Source organism: Armigeres subalbatus, chromosome 1 (assembly GCF_024139115.2).
Source record: "Armigeres subalbatus isolate Guangzhou_Male chromosome 1, GZ_Asu_2, whole genome shotgun sequence".
In the NCBI taxonomy this organism is placed as follows: Eukaryota; Metazoa; Arthropoda; class Insecta; order Diptera; family Culicidae; genus Armigeres; species Armigeres subalbatus.
Genome location: NC_085139.1, coordinates 6,437,303 through 6,456,309, shown reverse-complemented (window position 1 = coordinate 6,456,309; position 19,007 = coordinate 6,437,303).

The window sequence follows — 19,007 nt, the reverse complement described above, 5'->3', positions numbered from 1 at the left end:
TTGTCTTTTGTCGTTGACCTTTTGTCTTGCGTAGGAGAATTTTGTCTTAGACTCAGATACTCAGCCAACCAAGTCCCTACCCGCTACCCGTCACAAGACCTAGGCCCATGCCTCTACTGACCCGGGACTGGCATGCCTAGCTAGGTCTGACCTCCCTCTACGTGCCACTATGCGTTGACCTGGTGTGATGCAAGATTACCTACCACTATCAATTGGTAGGAGAATTTTGTCTTAGACTCAGATACTCAGCCAACCAAGTCCCTACCCGCTACCCGTCACAAGACCTAGGCCCATGCCTCTACTGACCTGGGACTGGCATGCCTAGCTAGGTCTGACCTCCCTCTACGTGCCACTATGCGTTGACCTTTTGTCTTTTGTCGTTGACCTTTTGTCTTGCGTAGGAGAATTTTGTCTTAGACTCAGATACTCAGCCAACCAAGTCCCTACCCGCTACCCGTCACAAGACCTAGGCCCATGCCTCTACTGACCCGGGACTGGCATGCCTAGCTAGGTCTGACCTCCCTCTACGTGCCACTATGCGTTGACCTTTTGTCTTTTGTCGTTGACCTTTTGTCTTGCGTAGGAGAATTATGTCTTAGACTCAGATACTCAGCCAACCAAGTCCCTACCTGCTACCCCGTCACAAGACCTAGGCCCATGCCTCTACTGACCCAGGACTAGCATGCCTAGCTAGTTCTGACCTCCCTCTACGTGCCACTATGCGTTGACCTGGTGTGATGCAAGATTACCTACCACTATCAATTGGTAGGAGAATTTTGTCTTAGACTCAGATACTCAGCCAACCAAGTCCCTACCCGCTACCCGTCACAAGACCTAGGCCCATGCCTCTACTGACCCGGGACTGGCATGCCTAGCTAGGTCTGACCTCCCTCTACGTGCCACTATGCGTTGACCTGGTGTGATGCAAGATTACCTACCACTATCAATTGGTGGGAGAATTTTGTCTTAGACTCAGATACTCAGCCAACCAAGTCCCTACCCGCTACCCGACCTAGGCCCATGCCTCTACTTTACTTGCCACTATGCGTTGACCTGGAGTGATGCAAGATTACCTACCACTATCAATTGGTAGGAGAATTTTGTCTTAGACTCAGATACTCAGCCAACCAAGTCCCTACCCGCAACCCGTCACAAGACCTAGGCCCATGCCTCTACTGGACCTGGGACTGGCATGCCTAGCTAGGTCTGACCTCCCTCTACGTGCCACTATGCGTTGACCTTTGTCTTTGTCGTTGACCTTTTGTTTTGCGTAGGAGAATTTTGTCTAAGACTCAGATACTCAGCCAACCAAGTCCCTACCCGCTACCCGTCACAAGACCTAGGCCCATGCCTCTACTGACCCGGGACTGGCATGCCTAGCTAGGTCTGACCTCCCTCTACGTGCCACTATGCGTTGACCTGGTGTGATGCAAGATTACCTACCACTATCAATTGGTAGGAAAGTTTTGTCTTAGACTCAGATACTCAGCCAACCAAGTCCCTACCAGCTACCCGTCACAAGACCTAGGCCCATGCCTCTACTGACCCGGGACTGGCATGCCTAGCTAGGTCTGACCTCCCTCTACGTGCCACTATGCGTTGACCTTTTGTCTTTTGTCGTTGACCTTTTGTCTTGCGTAGGAGAATTTTGTCTTAGACTCAGATACTCAGCCAACCAAGTCCCTACCCGCTACCCGTCACAAGACCTAGGCCCATGCCTCTACTGACCCGGGACTGGCATGCCTAGCTAGGTCTGACCTCCCTCTACGTGCCACTATGCGTTGACCTTTTGTCTTTTGTCGTTGACCTTTTGTCTTGCGTAGGAGAATTATGCCTTAGACTCAGATACTCAGCCAACCAAGTCCCTATCCGCTACCTGTCACAAGACCTAGGCCCATGCCTCTACTGACGACCTGGACTGGCATGCCTAGCTAGGTCTGACCTCCCTCTACGTGCCACTATGCGTTGACCTGGTGTGATGCAAGATTACCTACCACTATCAATTGGTAGGAGAATTTTGTCTTAGACTCAGATACTCAGCCAACCAAGTCCCTACCCGCTACCCGTCACAAGACCTAGGCCCATGCCTCTACTGACCCGGGACTGGCATGCCTAGCTAGGTCTGACCTCCCTCTACGTGCCACTATGCGTTGACCTGGTGTGATGCAAGATTACCTAGCATTGAGTCATGCGCCGCGCGGCTTCAACATGCGTGTAGTTAATATATTTTGACTTAGACTTTTTTTTACCAAGTCCCTACCCGCCAACCCGTCACAAGACCTAGGCCCATGCCTCTACTGACCCGGGACTGGCATGCCTAGCTAGGTCTGACCTCCCTCTACTTGCCACTATGCGTTGACCTTTTGTCTTTTGTCGTTGACCTTTTGTCTTGGAGGATTTTGTCTTAGACTCCAAGTCCCTACCCGCTACCCGTCACAAGACCTAGGCCCATGCCTCTTAGACTCAGACTTAGACTCAGATACTAAGCCAACCAAGTCCCTACCCGCCAACCCGTCACAAGACCTAGGCCCATGCCTCTACTGACCCGGGACTGGCATGCCTAGCTAGGTCTGACCTCCCTCTACACGTGCCACTATGCGTTGACCTGGTGTGATGCAAGATTACCTACCACTATCAATTGGCAGGAGAATTTTGTCTTAGACTCAGATACTAAGCCAACCAAGTCCCTACCCGCCAACCCGTCACAAGACCTAGGCCCATGCCTCTACTGACCCGGGACTGGCATGCCTAGCTAGGTCTGACCTCCCTCTACACGTGCCACTATGCGTTGACCTGGTGTGATGCAAGATTACCTACCACTATCAATTGGTAGGAGAATTTTGTCTTAGACTCAGATACTCAGCCAACCAAGTCCCTACCCGCTACCCGTCACAAGACCTAGGCCCATGCCTCTACTGCCCTGGGACTGGCATGCCTAGCTAGGTCTGACCTCCCTCTACACGTGCCACTATGCGTTGACCTGGTGTTATGCAAGATTACCTACCACTATCAATTTGTAGGAGAATTTTGTCTTAGACTCAGATACTCAGCCTACCAAGTCCCTACCCGCTACCCGTCACAAGACCTAGGCCCATGCCTCTACTGACCTGGGACTGGCATGCCTAGCTAGGTCTGACCTCCCTCTACACGTGCCACTATGCGTTGACCTGGTGTGATACACGTGCCACTATGCGTTGACCTGGTGTGATGCGAAATTACCTACCACTATCAATTGGTAGGAGAATTTTGTCTTAGACTCAGATACTCAGCCTACCAAGTCCCTACCCGCTACCCGTCACAAGACCTAGGCCCATGCCTCTACTGACCCGGGACTGGCATGCCTAGCTAGGTCTGACCTCCCTCTACGTGCCACTATGCGTTGACCTGGTGTGATGCAAGATTACCTACCACTATCAATTGGCAGGAGAATGTTGTCTTAGACTCAGATACTCGGCCAACCAAGTCCCTACCCGCTACCCGTCACAAGACCTAGGCCCATGCCTCTACTGACCTGGGACTGGCATGCCTAGCTAGGTCTGACCTCCCTCTACACGTGCCACTATGCGTTGACCTGGTGTGATGCAAGATTACCTACCACTATCAATTGGTAGGAGAATTTTGTCTTAGACTCAGATACTCAGCCTACCAAGTCCCTACCCGCTACCCGTCACAAGACCTAGGCCCATGCCTCTACTGACCCGGGTCTGACCTCCCTCTACTTGCCACTATGCGTTGACCTTTTGTCTTTTGTCGTTGACCTTTTGTCTTGGAGGATTTTGTCTTAGACTCCAAGTCCCTACCCGCTACCCGTCACAAGACCTAGGCCCATGCCTCTTAGACTCAGACTTAGACTCAGATACTAAGCCAACCAAGTCCCTACCCACCAACCCGTCACAAGACCTAGGCCCATGCCTCTACTGACCCGGGACTGGCATGCCTAGCTAGGTCTGACCTCCCTCTACGTGCCACTATGCGTTGACCTGGTGTGATGCAAGATTACCTACCACTATCAATTGGTAGGAGAATTTTGTCTTAGACTCAGATACTCAGCCTACCAAGTCCCTACCCGCTACCCGTCACAAGACCTAGGCCCATGCCTCTACTGACCTGGGACTGGCATGCCTAGCTAGGTCTGACCTCCCTCTACACGTGCCACTATGCGTTGACCTGGTGTGATGCAAGATTACCTACCACTATCAATTGGTAGGAGAATTTTGTCTTAGACTCAGATACTAAGCCAACCAAGTCCCTACCCGCTACCCGTCACAAGACCTAGGCCCATGCCTCTACTGACCCGGGAGTGGCATGCCTAGCTAGGTCTGACCTCTCTCTACACGTGCCACTATGCGTTGACCAAGATTACTGTGATGCAAGATTACCGTTGTCGTTGACCTAGGTAGGAGAATTTTGTCTTAGACTCAGATACTCAGCCTACCAAGTCCCTACCCGCTACCCGTAACAAGACCTAGGCCCATGCCTCTACTGACCCGGGACTGGCATGCCTAGCTAGGTCTGACCTCCCTCTACACGTGCCACTATGCGTTGACCTGGTGTGATGCAAGATTACCTACCACTATCAATTGGTAGGAGAATTTTGTCTTAGACTCAGATACTCAGCCTACCAAGTCCCTACCCGCTACCCGTCACAAGACCTAGGCCCATGCCTCTACTGACCCGGGAGTGGCATGCCTAGCTAGGTCTGACCTCTCTCTACACGTGCCACTATGCGTTGACCTGGTGTGATGCAAGATTACCTACCACTATCAATTTGTAGGAGAATTTTGTCTTAGACTCAGATACTCAGCCAACCAAGTCCCTACCCGCTACCCGTCACAAGACCTAGGCCCATGCCTCTACTGACCCGGAAGTGGCATGCCTAGCTAGGTCTGACCTCCCTCTACGTGCCACTATGCGTTGACCTGGCGTGATGCAAGATTACCTACCACTATCAATTTGTAGGAGAATTTTGTCTTAGACTCAGATACTCAGCCAACCAAGTCCCTACCCGCTACCCGTCACAAGACCTAGGCCCATGCCTCTACTGACCCGGGACTGGCATGCCTAGCTAGGTCTGACCTCCCTCTACACGTGCCACTATGCGTTGACCTGGTGTGATGCAAGATTACCTACCACTATCAATTGGCAGGAGAATGTTGTCTTAGACTCAGATACTCGGCCAACCAAGTCCCTACCCGCTACCCGTCACAAGACCTAGGCCCATGCCTCTACTGACCTGGGACTGGCATGCCTAGCTAGGTCTGACCTCCCTCTACACGTGCCACTATGCGTTGACCTGGTGTGATGCAAGATTACCTACCACTATCAATTGATAGGAGAATTTTGTCTTAGACTCAGATACTCAGCCTACCAAGTCCCTACCCGCTACCCGTCACAAGACCTAGGCCCATGCCTCTACTGACCCGGGAGTGGCATGCCTAGCTAGGTCTGACCTCTCTCTACACGTGCCACTATGCGTTGACCTGGTGTGATGCAAGATTACCTACCACTATCAATTTGTAGGAGAATTTTGTCTTAGACTCAGATACTCAGCCAACCAAGTCCCTACCCGCTACCCGTCACAAGACCTAGGCCCATGCCTCTACTGACCCGGGACTGGCATGCCTAGCTAGGTCTGACCTCCCTCTACGTGCCACTATGCGTTGACCTGGTGTGATGCAAGATTACCTACCACTATCAATTGGCAGGAGAATTTTGTCTTAGACTCAGATACTCAGCCAACCAAGTCCCTACCCGCTACCCGTCACAAGACCTAGGCCCATGCCTCTACTGACCCGGACTGGCATGCCTAGCTAGGTCTGACCTCCCTCTACGTGCCACTATGCGTTGACCTGGTGTGATGCAAGATTACCTACCACTATCAATTGGTAGGAGAATTTTGTCTTAGACTCAGATACTCAGCCTACCAAGTCCCTACCCGCTACCCGTCACAAGACCTAGGCCCATGCCTCTACTGACCTGGGACTGGCATGCCTAGCTAGGTCTGACCTCCCTCTACACGTGCCACTATGCGTTGACCTGGTGTGATGCAAGATTACCTACCACTATCAATTTGTAGGAGAATTTTGTCTTAGACTCAGATACTCAGCCAACCAAGTCCCTACCCGCTACCCGTCACAAGACCTAGGCCCATGCCTCTACTGACCCGGGACTGGCATGCCTAGCTAGGTCTGACCTCCCTCTACGTGCCACTATGCGTTGACCTGGTGTGATGCAAGATTACCTACCACTATCAATTGGTAGGAGAATTTTGTCTTAGACTCAGATACTCAGCCAACCAAGTCCCTACCCGCCAACCCGTCACAAGACCTAGGCCCATGCCTCTACTGACCCGGGACTGGCATGCCTAGCTAGGTCTGACCTCCCTCTACGTGCCACTATGCGTTGACCTGGTGTGATGCAAGATTACCTACCACTATCAATTGGCAGGAGAATGTTGTCTTAGACTCAGATACTCGGCCAACCAAGTCCCTACCCGCCAACCCGTCACAAGACCTAGGCCCATGCCTCTACTGACCTGGGACTGGCATGCCTAGCTAGGTCTGACCTCCCTCTACACGTGCCACTATGCGTTGACCTGGTGTGATGCAAGATTACCTACCACTATCAATTGGTAGGAGAATTTTGTCTTAGACTCAGATACTCAGCCTACCAAGTCCCTACCCGCTACCCGTCACAAGACCTAGGCCCATGCCTCTACTGACCTGGGACTGGCATGCCTAGCTAGGTCTGACCTCCCTCTACGTGCCACTATGCGTTGACCTGGTGTGATGCAAGATTACCTACCACTATCAATTTGTAGGAGAATTTTGTCTTAGACTCAGATACTCAGCCAACCAAGTCCCTACCCGCTACCCGTCACAAGACCTAGGCCCATGCCTCTACTGACCTGGGACTGGCATGCCTAGCTAGGTCTGACCTCCCTCTACACGTGCCACTATGCGTTGACCTGGTGTGATGCAAGATTACCTACCACTATCAATTGGCAGGAGAATTTTGTCTTAGACTCAGATACTCAGCCAACCAAGTCCCTACCCACTACCCGTCACAAGACCTAGGCCCATGCCTCTACTGACCTGGGACTGGCATGCCTAGCTAGGTCTGACCTCCCTCTACACGTGCCACTATGCGTTGACCTGGTGTGATGCAAGATTACCTACCACTATCAATTGGTAGGAGAATTTTGTCTTAGACTCAGATACTCAGCCTACCAAGTCCCTACCGCTACCCGTCACAAGACCTAGGCCCATGCCTCTACTGACCCGGGACTGGCATGCCTAGCTAGGTCTGACCTCCCTCTACGTGCCACTATGCGTTGACCTGGTGTGATGCAAGATTACCTACCACTATCAATTGGTAGGAGAATTTTGTCTTAGACTCAGATACTCAGCCTACCAAGTCCCTACCCGCTACCCGTCACAAGACCTAGGCCCATGCCTCTACTGACCCGGGACTGGCATGCCTAGCTAGGTCTGACCTCCCTCTACACGTGCCACTATGCGTTGACCTGGTGTGATGCAAGATTACCTACCACTATCAATTGGTAGGAGAATTTTGTCTTAGACTCAGATACTCAGCCTACCAAGTCCCTACCCGCTACCCGTCACAAGACCTAGGCCCATGCCTCTACTGACCCGGGACTGGCATGCCTAGCTAGGTCTGACCTCCCTCTACACGTGCCACTATGCGTTGACCTGGTGTGATGCAAGATTACCTACCACTATCAATTGGTAGGAGAATTTTGTCTTAGACTCAGATACTCAGCCAACCAAGTCCCTACCCGCCAACCCGTCACAAGACCTAGGCCCATGCCTCTACTGACCTGGGACTGGCATGCCTAGCTAGGTCTGACCTCCCTCTACACGTGCCACTATGCGTTGACCTGGTGTGATGCAATATTACCTACCACTATCAATTGGTAGGAGAATTTTGTCTTAGACTCAGATACTCAGCCAACCAAGTCCCTACCCGCTACCCGTCACAAGACCTAGGCCCATGCCTCTACTGACCTGGGACTGGCATGCCTAGCTAGGTCTGACCTCCTCTACACGTGCCACTATGCGTTGACCTGGTGTGATGCAAGATTACCTACCACTATCAATTGGTAGGAGAATTTTGTCTTAGACTCAGATACTCAGCCTACCAAGTCCCTACCCGCTACCCGTCACAAGACCTATGCCCATGCCTCTACTGACCCGGGACTGGCATGCCTAGCTAGGTCTGACCTCCTCTACACGTGCCACTATGCGTTGACCTGGTGTGATGCAAGATTACCTACCACTATCAATTGGTAGGAGAATTTTGTCTTAGACTCAGATACTCAGCCAACCAAGTCCCTACCCGCTACCCGTCACAAGACCTAGGCCCATGCCTCTACTGACCTGGGACTGGCATGCCTAGCTAGGTCTGACCTCCCTCTACACGTGCCACTATGCGTTGACCTGGTGTGATGCAAGATTACCTACCACTATCAATTGGTAGGAGAATTTTGTCTTAGACTCAGATACTCAGCCAACCAAGTCCCTACCCGCCAACCCGTCACAAGACCTAGGCCCATGCCTCTACTGACCTGGGACTGGCATGCCTAGCTAGGTCTGACCTCCCTCTACACGTGCCACTATGCGTTGACCTGGTGTGATGCAAGATTACCTACCACTATCAATTGGTAGGAGAATTTTGTCTTAGACTCAGATACTCAGCCTACCAAGTCCCTACCCGCTACCCGTCACAAGACCTAGGCCCATGCCTCTACTGACCCGGGACTGGCATGCCTAGCTAGGTCTGACCTCCCTCTACACGTGCCACTATGCGTTGACCTGGTGTGATGCAAGATTACCTACCACTATCAATTGGTAGGAGAATTTTGTCTTAGACTCAGATACTCAGCCAACCAAGTCCCTACCCGCTACCCGTCACAAGACCTAGGCCCATGCCTCTACTGACCTGGGACTGGCATGCCTAGCTAGGTCTGACCTCCCCTCTACGTGCCACTATGCGTTGACCTGGTGTGATGCAAGATTACCTACCACTATCAATTGGTAGGAGAATTTTGTCTTAGACTCAGATACTCAGCCAACCAAGTCCCTACCCGCTACCCGTCACAAGACCTAGGCCCATGCCTCTACTGACCCGGGACTGGCATGCCTAGCTAGGTCTGACCTCCCTCTACGTGCCACTATGCGTTGACCTGGTGTGATGCAAGATTACCTACCACTATCAATTGGTAGGAGAATTTTGTCTTAGACTCCGATACTCAGCCAACCAAGTCCCCTACCGCTACCCGTCACAAGACCCTAGGCCCATGCACTCTCTACTGACCCAGGACTGGCATGCCACAACCTAGCTAGGTCTGACCTCTCCTCTACACGTGCCACTACAATGCGTTGACCTGGTGTGATGCAAGATTACCTACCACTATCAATTGGTAGGAGAATTTTGTCTTAGACTCAGATACTCAGCCAACCAAGTCCCTACCCGCTACCCGTCACAAGACCTGGGCCCATGCCTCTACTGCCCTGGGACTGGCATGCCTAGCTAGGTCTGACCTCCCTCTACACGTGCCACTATGCGTTGACCTGGTGTGATGCAAGATTACCTACCACTATCAATTGGTAGGAGAATTTTGTCTTAGACTCAGATACTCAGCCAACCAAGTCCCTACCCGCTACCCGTCACAAGACCTAGGCCCATGCCTCTACTGACCTGGGACTGGCATGCCTAGCTAGGTCTGACCTCCCTCTACACGTGCCACTATGCGTTGACCTGGTGTGATGCAAGATTACCTACCACTATCAATTGGTAGGAGAATTTTGTCTTAGACTCAGATACTCAGCCTACCAAGTCCCTACCCGCTACCCGTCACAAGACCTAGGCCCATGCCTGACCTCCCTCTACACGTGCCACTATGCGTTTACCTGGTGTGATGCAAGATTACCTACCACTATCAATTTGTAGGAGAATTTTGTCTTAGACTCCAAGTCCCTACCCGCTACCCATCACAAGACCTAGGCCCATGCCTCTTAGACTCAGATACTAAGCCAACCAAGTCCCTACCCGCCAACCCGTCACAAGACCTAGGCCCATGCCTCTACTGACCCGGGACTGGCATGCCTAGCTAGGTCTGACCTCCCTCTACGTGCCACTATGCGTTGACCTGGTGTGATGCAAGATTACCTACCACTATCAATTGGTAGGAGAATTTTGTCTTAGACTCAGATACTCAGCCTACCAAGTCCCTACCCGCTACCCGTCACAAGACCTAGGCCCATGCCTCTACTGACCCGGGACTGGCATGCCTAGCTAGGTCTGACCTCTCTCTACACGTGCCACTATGCGTTGACCTGGTGTGATGCAAGATTACCTACCACTATCAATTTGTAGGAGAATTTTGTCTTAGACTCAGATACTCAGCCAACCAAGTCCCTACCCGCTACCCGTCACAAGACCTAGGCCCATGCCTCTACTGACCCGGGACTGGCATGCCTAGCTAGGTCTGACCTCCCTCTACACGTGCCACTATGCGTTGACCTGGTGTGATGCAAGATTACCTACCACTATCAATTGGCAGGAGAATTTTGTCTTAGACTCAGATACTCAGCCAACCAAGTCCCTACCCGCTACCCGTCACAAGACCTAGGCCCATGCCTCTACTGACCCGGGACTGGCATGCCTAGCTAGGTCTGACCTCCCTCTACGTGCCACTATGCGTTGACCTGGTGTGATGCAAGATTACCTACCACTATCAATTGGCAGGAGAATTTTGTCTTAGACTCAGATACTCAGCCAACCAAGTCCCTACCCGCTACCCGTCACAAGACCTAGGCCCATGCCTCTACTGACCCGGGACTGGCATGCCTAGCTAGGTCTGACCTCCCTCTACGTGCCACTATGCGTTGACCTGGTGTGATGCAAGATTACCTACCACTATCAATTGGCAGGAGAATTTTGTCTTAGACTCAGATACTAAGCCAACCAAGTCCCTACCCGCTACCCGTCACAAGACCTAGGCCCATGCCTCTACTGACCTGGGACTGGCATGCCTAGCTAGGTCTGACCTCCCTCTCCACGTGCCACTATGCGTTGACCTGGTGTGATGCAAGATTACCTACCACTATCAATTGGTAGGAGAATTTTGTCTTAGACTCAGATACTCAGCCTACCAAGTCCCTACCCGCTACCCGTCACAAGACCTAGGCCCATGCCTCTACTGACCTGGGACTGGCATGCCTAGCTAGGTCTGACCTCCCTCTACACGTGCCACTATGCGTTGACCTGGTGTGATGCAAGATTACCTACCACTATCAATTTGTAGGAGAATGTTGTCTTAGACTCAGATACTCGGCCAACCAAGTCCCTACCCGCTACCCGTCACAAGACCTAGGCCCATGCCTCTACTGACCTGGGACTGGCATGCCTAGCTAGGTCTGACCTCCCTCTACACGTGCCACTATGCGTTGACCTGGTGTGATGCAAGATTACCTACCACTATCAATTGGTAGGAGAATTTTGTCTTAGACTCAGATACTCAGCCTACCAAGTCCCCTACCTTCCTACCTGTCATCTAAAGACCTGAGCCCATGCCTCTACTAACCTGGGACTGGCATGCCTAGCCAGGTCTGACCTCCTCTACACGTGCTGACACTATGGTTGACCTTTTGTCTTTTTTTGATGCAAGATTACCCTATCCATTGGTCTTGGGAGGATTTTGTCTTCCAGCTCAGCCTTAAGTCTACCCGCTACCCGTCACAAGACCTAGGCCCATGCCTCTTAGACTCAGACTTAGACTCAGATACTAAGCCAACCAAGTCCCTACCCGCCAACCCGTCACAAGACCTAGGCCCATGCCTCTACTGACCTGGGACTGGCATGCCTAGCTAGGTCTGACCTCCCTCTACACGTGCCACTATGCGTTGACCTGGTGTGATGCAAGATTACCTACCACTATCAATTGGTAGGAGAATTTTGTCTTAGACTCAGATACTCAGCCAACCAAGTCCCTACCCGCTACCCGTCACAAGACCTAGGCCCATGCCTCTACTGCCCTGGGACTGGCATGCCTAGCTAGGTCTGACCTCCCTCTACACGTGCCACTATGCGTTGACCTGGTGTTATGCAAGATTACCTACCACTATCAATTTGTAGGAGAATTTTGTCTTAGACTCAGATACTCAGCCTACCAAGTCCCTACCCGCTACCCGTCACAAGACCTAGGCCCATGCCTCTACTGACCTGGGACTGGCATGCCTAGCTAGGTCTGACCTCCCTCTACACGTGCCACTATGCGTTGACCTGGTGTGATACACGTGCCACTATGCGTTGACCTGGTGTGATGCAAGATTACCTACCACTATCAATTGGTAGGAGAATTTTGTCTTAGACTCAGATACTCAGCCTACCAAGTCCCTACCCGCTACCCGTCACAAGACCTAGGCCCATGCCTCTACTGACCCGGGACTGGCATGCCTAGCTAGGTCTGACCTCCCTCTACGTGCCACTATGCGTTGACCTGGTGTGATGCAAGATTACCTACCACTATCAATTGGCAGGAGAATTTTGTCTTAGACTCAGATACTAAGCCAACCAAGTCCCTACCCGCCAACCCGTCACAAGACCTAGGCCCATGCCTCTACTGACCTGGGACTGGCATGCCTAGCTAGGTCTGACCTCCCTCTACACGTGCCACTATGCGTTGACCTGGTGTGATGCAAGATTACCTACCACTATCAATTGGTAGGAGAATTTTGTCTTAGACTCAGATACTCAGCCAACCAAGTCCCTACCCGCTACCCGTCACAAGACCTAGGCCCATGCCTCTACTGCCCTGGGACTGGCATGCCTAGCTAGGTCTGACCTCCCTCTACACGTGCCACTATGCGTTGACCTGGTGTTATGCAAGATTACCTACCACTATCAATTTGTAGGAGAATTTTGTCTTAGACTCAGATACTCAGCCTACCAAGTCCCTACCCGCTACCCGTCACAAGACCTAGGCCCATGCCTCTACTGACCTGGGACTGGCATGCCTAGCTAGGTCTGACCTCCCTCTACACGTGCCACTATGCGTTGACCTGGTGTGATACACGTGCCACTATGCGTTGACCTGGTGTGATGCGAAATTATCTACCACTATCAATTTGTAGGAGAATTTTGTCTTAGACTCAGATACTCAGCCAACCAAGTCCCTACCCGCTACCCGTCACAAGACCTAGGCCCATGCCTCTACTGACCCGGGACTGGCATGCCTAGCTAGGTCTGACCTCCCTCTACGTGCCACTATGCGTTGACCTGGTGTGATGCAAGATTACCTACCACTATCAATTGGCAGGAGAATGTTGTCTTAGACTCAGATACTCAGCCAATCAAGTCCCTACCCGCTACCCGTCACAAGACCTAGGCCCATGCCTCTACTGACCCGGGACTGGCATGCCTAGCTAGGTCTGACCTCCCTCTACACGTGCCACTATGCGTTGACCAGGTGTGATGCAAGATTACCTACCACTATCAATTGGTAGGAGAATTTTGTCTTAGACTCAGATACTCAGCCTACCAAGTCCCAAGTCCAAGTCATGCCTCTACTGACCTGGGACTGGCATGCCTAGCTAGGTCTGACCTCCCTCTACTCGTGCCACTATGCGTTGACCTGGTGTGATGCAAGATTACCTACCACTATCAATTGGTAGGAGAATTTTGTCTTAGACTCAGATACTCAGCCTACCAAGTCCCTACTCATAACCCGTCACAAGACCTAGGCCCATGCCTCTACTGACTGGTCTGACCTCCCTCGGGCCACTATGTTGACCTTTTGTCTTTTGTTGCCTTTGTCTTGGAGGATTTTGTCTTGACCAAGTCCTACCCTTTACCGTGCCTGAGACCCTAGGCCAGGCTGACCTGGTTTGCCAAGACAATGGGATGGGCCTCTCCTCACCGTCTTACTTATCAGTGACACTGGTGTGATGCAAGAATCATTTTGTCTTAGACTCAGATACTAAGCCAACCAAGTCCCTACCCACCAACCCGTCACAAGACCTAGGCCCATGCCTCTACTGACCCGGGACTGGCATGCCTAGCTAGGTCTGACCTCCCTCTACGTGCCACTATGCGTTGACCTGGTGTGATGCAAGATTACCTACCACTATCAATTGGTAGGAGAATTTGTCTTAGACTCAGATACTCAGCCTTCCAAGTCCCTACCGCTACCCGTCACAAGACCTAGGCCCATGCCTCTACTGACCCGGGACTGGCATGCCTAGCTAGGTCTGACCTCCCTCTACACGTGCCACTATGCGTTGACCTGGTGTGATGCAAGATTACCTACCACTATCAATTGGTAGGAGAATTTTGTCTTAGACTCAGATACTCAGTCCCTAACCCACCAACCCGTCACAAGACCTAGGCCCATGCCTCTACTGACCTGAGACTGGCATGCCTAGCTAGGTCTGACCTCCCTCTACGTGCCACTATGCGTTGACCTGGTGTGATGCAAGATTACCTACCACTATCAATTGGTAGGAGAATTTTGTCTTAGACTCAGATACTTAACCAAGTCCCTACCGCCTACCGTCACAAGACCCTAGGGGCCCATGCCTCTTCTGACCCAGGACTGGCATGCCTGGCTAAGTCTGACCTCCTCTACACGTGCCACTATGCGTTGACCTGGTGTGATGCAAGATTACCTACCACTATCAATTGGTAGGAGAATTTTGTCTTAGACTCAGATACTCAGCCAACCAAGTCCCTACCCGCTACCCGTCACAAGACCTAGGCCCATGCCTCTACTGACCTGGGACTGGCATGCCTAGCTAGGTCTGACCTCCCTCTACACGTGCCACTGTGCGTTGACCTGGTGTGATGCAAGATTACCTACCACTATCAATTTGTAGGAGAATTTTGTCTTAGACTCAGATACTCAGCCAACCAAGTCCCTACCCGCTACCCGTCACAAGACCTAGGCCCATGCCTCTACTGACCCGGGACTGGCATGCCTAGCTAGGTCTGACCTCTCTCTACACGTGCCACTATGCGTTGACCTGGTGTGATGCAAGATTACCTACCACTATCAATTGGCAGGAGAATTTTGTCTAAGACTCAGATACTCAGATACTGACCTGGGACTGGCATGCCTAGCTAGGTCTGATCTCCCTCTACACGTGCCACTATGCGTTGACCTGGTGTGATGCAAGATTACCTACCACTATCAATTGGTAGGAGAATTTTGTCTTAGACTCAGATACTCAGCCAACCAAGTCCCTACCCGCTACCCGTCACAAGACCTAGGCCCATGCCTCTACTGACCCGGGACTGGCATGCCTAGCTAGGTCTGACCTCCCTCTACACGTGCCACTATGCGTTGACCTGGTGTGATGCAAGATTACCTACCACTATCAATTGGTAGGAGAATTTTGTCTTAGACTCAGATACTCAGCCAACCAAGTCCCTACCCGCCAACCCGTCACAAGACCTAGGACCATGCCTCTACTGACCCGGGACTAGCATGCCTAGCTAGGTCTGACCTCTCTCTACGTGCCACTATGCGTTGACCTGGTGTGATGCAAGATTACCTACCACTATCAATTTGTAGGAGAATTTTGTCTTAGACTCAGATACTCGGCCAGCCAAGTCCCTACCCTACCCGTCCACAAGACCCTGGGCCCATGCCTCTGCAGACCCAGGACTAGCATGCCTAGCTAGGTCTGACCTCCCTCTACGTGTCACTATGCGTTGACCTGGTGTGATGCAAGATTACCTACCACTATCAATTTGTAGGAGAATTTTGTCTTAGACTCAGATACTCAACCAAGTCCCTACCCGCTACCCGTCACAAGACCTAGGCCCATGCCTCTACTGACCCGGGACTGGCATGCCTAGCTAGGTCTGACCTCCTCTACACGTGCCACTATGCGTTGACCTGGTGTGATGCAAGATTACCTACCACTATCAATTGGTAGGAGAATTTTGTCTTAGCCAGATACTCAGCCTACCAAGTCCCTACCCGCTACCCGTCACAAGACCTAGGCCCATGCCTCTACTGACCCGGGACTGGCATGCCTAGCTAGGTCTGACCTCCCTCTACACGTGCCACTATGCGTTGACCTGGTGTGATGCAAGATTACCTACCACTATCAATTGGTAGGAGAATTTTGTCTTAGACTCAGATACTCAGCCAACCAAGTCCCTACCCGCTACCCGTCACAAGCCCTAGGCCCATGCCTCTACTGACCTGGGACTGGCATGCCTAGCTAGGTCTGACCTCCCTCTACACGTGCCACTATGCGTTGACCTGGTGTGATGCAAGATTACCTACCACTATCAGAGTGAAACGCAAAATTGATGTTTGTCGCCATTCAAATTCAAAATAACGGACCGAAAATTCAAGATGGCAGCCGCTTCGGCAAACCAAACTCACATAAAATCGATGTATGGGTGTCTATCGATCGGTGCGATAAGTAGAGCATGAAAATCGATGTTTGACGCCATTTGAATTTCAAAATGGCGGACCGAAAATTCGAAAAATTAAAAAATCATACAATATGTGTCTATCGATCGGATACGATAAAGTGGTCATGAAAATCGATTTGACGCCATTTGAAATTCAAAATGGCAGACTGAAAATTAAAGATGGCCACCGCTTCGGCAAATAAAATCACATAAATCATATATATTGTCCATCGATCGGGTACGATGAGTAGAACATGAAAAACGATGTTGACGCCATTTTGAATTTCAAAGGCGGCGACCAATCAAGATGGCCGCTGAGCAACCAAAATCACATAAAATCAGCATATGGGTGTCTATCAGTCGGCGACGATGAGTGAAACATGGAAATTGATGTTTGCGCCATTTGAAATTCAAAATGGCGGAACGAAAATCAAGATGACCGCCGATTCGGCAAACAAAATCACATAAAATCATGCAATATGGGTGTCTATCGATTGGGCTCGATGAGTAGAACATGAAAATCGATGTTTGACGCCATTTTGAATTCAAAATGGCGGACCAAAAATTGAAGATGGCCACAACAAAATTCTATATAATACCATGCAATATGGGTGTCTATCGATTGGGCTGATGAGTAGAACATGAAAATCGATGTTTGACGCCATTTTAAAATTCAAAATGGCGGACCGAAAATTCAGTGGCCACCTTCGGCAACTAAAATCACATGAAATCATGCAATATGGTGTCTATCGATCGGTACGATGAGTAGAGCATGAAAATTGATGTTTGACGCCATTTTGAATCAAAATGGCGGGAAAATTCAAGATGGCCGCCGCTCACAAACAAAATCACATAAAATCATGCAATATGGGTGTCATCGATCGGTACGATGAGTAGAGCATGAAAATTGATGTTTCCGCCATTTTGAATTTCAAAACGGTGGACCGAAAATTCAAAATGGTCACCGCTTCGGCAATCAAAATCACATAAAATCATGCAATATGGTGTCTATCAATTGGGCCCGATTAGTAAAACACGAAATCGATGTTTGACGCCATTTTGAAATTCAAATGGCGGACCGAAATTCAAGATGGCCGCCGCTTCGGCAACCAAAATCCATAAAATCATGCAATATGGGTGTCTATCGATCGGGTACGATGAGTGAGCATGAAAATCGATGTTTGACGCCATTTTGAAATTCAAAATCGGACCGAAAATCAAGATCCCTTCGGCAAACAAAATCACATAAAATCATGCAATATGGGTGTTTATCGATTGGCTCGATTAGTAAAACACGAAAATCGATGTTGACGCCATTTGAAATTCAAAATGGCGGACCGAAAATTCAAGATGGCACCGCTTCGGCAACCAAAATCACATGAAATCATGCAATATGGGTGTCTATCGATTGGGCCATTAGTGCCAAAATCGATGTTTGACGCCATTTTGAAATCAAAATGGCGGACCGAAAATTCAAGATGGCCGCCGCTGGCAACCAAATCACATAAAATCATGCAATATGGTGTCTATCGATCGTGATGAGTGGATGAAATTGATGTTTGCCGCCATTTGAATTTCAAAACGGTGGACACAAAATTCAAAATGGCCACCGCTTTGGCAATCAAAATCACATAAAATCATGCAATATGGGTGTCTATCGATCGGGTACGATAGTGAGCATGGAAATTGATGTTTGACGCCATTTAAAATTCAAAATGGCGAACGAAAATTCAAGATGGCCGCCCTTCGGCAAACAAAAGCACATAAAATCATGCAATATGGGTCTCTATCGATCAGGTATGATGGTAGAGCATGAAAATCGATGTTTGACGCCATTTTGAAATTCAAAACGGCGGACTGAAAATTCAAGATGGCCTCTTCGGCAAACAAAATCACATAAAATCATGCAATATGGGTGTTTATCGATTGGGCTCGATTAGTAAAACACGAAAATCGATGTTGACGCCATTTTGAAATTCAAAATGGCGGACAGAAAATTCAAGATAATTGCCGCTTCGGCAACCAAAATCACATCAAATCTTGCAATATGGGTGTCTATCGATCGGGACAATAGTAGAGCATGAAATGATGTTTGACGATTTGAAATACAAAATGGCAGACCGAAAATTCAATTTGACGCCGCTTCACACAAAATCACTTAAAATCATGTACAGGTGTTGACTCGTTTTTCACTCTCAATTTTGTCACCCCCGATTTAATCGCGTTTTCGACCGATTTTATCACTCCGATTTTGTCACGTTTTCGACCATTTTGTCCCCAAAATTGTCATTCTTTTTATTTTCGTAAAATATACAAAAACAACAATGATTTTCATGAATTAACACCCCTGTAGCCAACGACTTCGAGTTCCGGGAAATATTCTGCAATTTCGACAAGAAATAATGGGTACCGTTCATGCATTTGGCCTTTCAAGGCATGAAATGATTCATATTGTGGAATGAATTAAAAAAATGAAATATTTTTTTCCAATTTTGTCACATCCCTGTGTTATCACTTTTAGCACCCAATCACAGGGTGATAAAATCAGATATTAT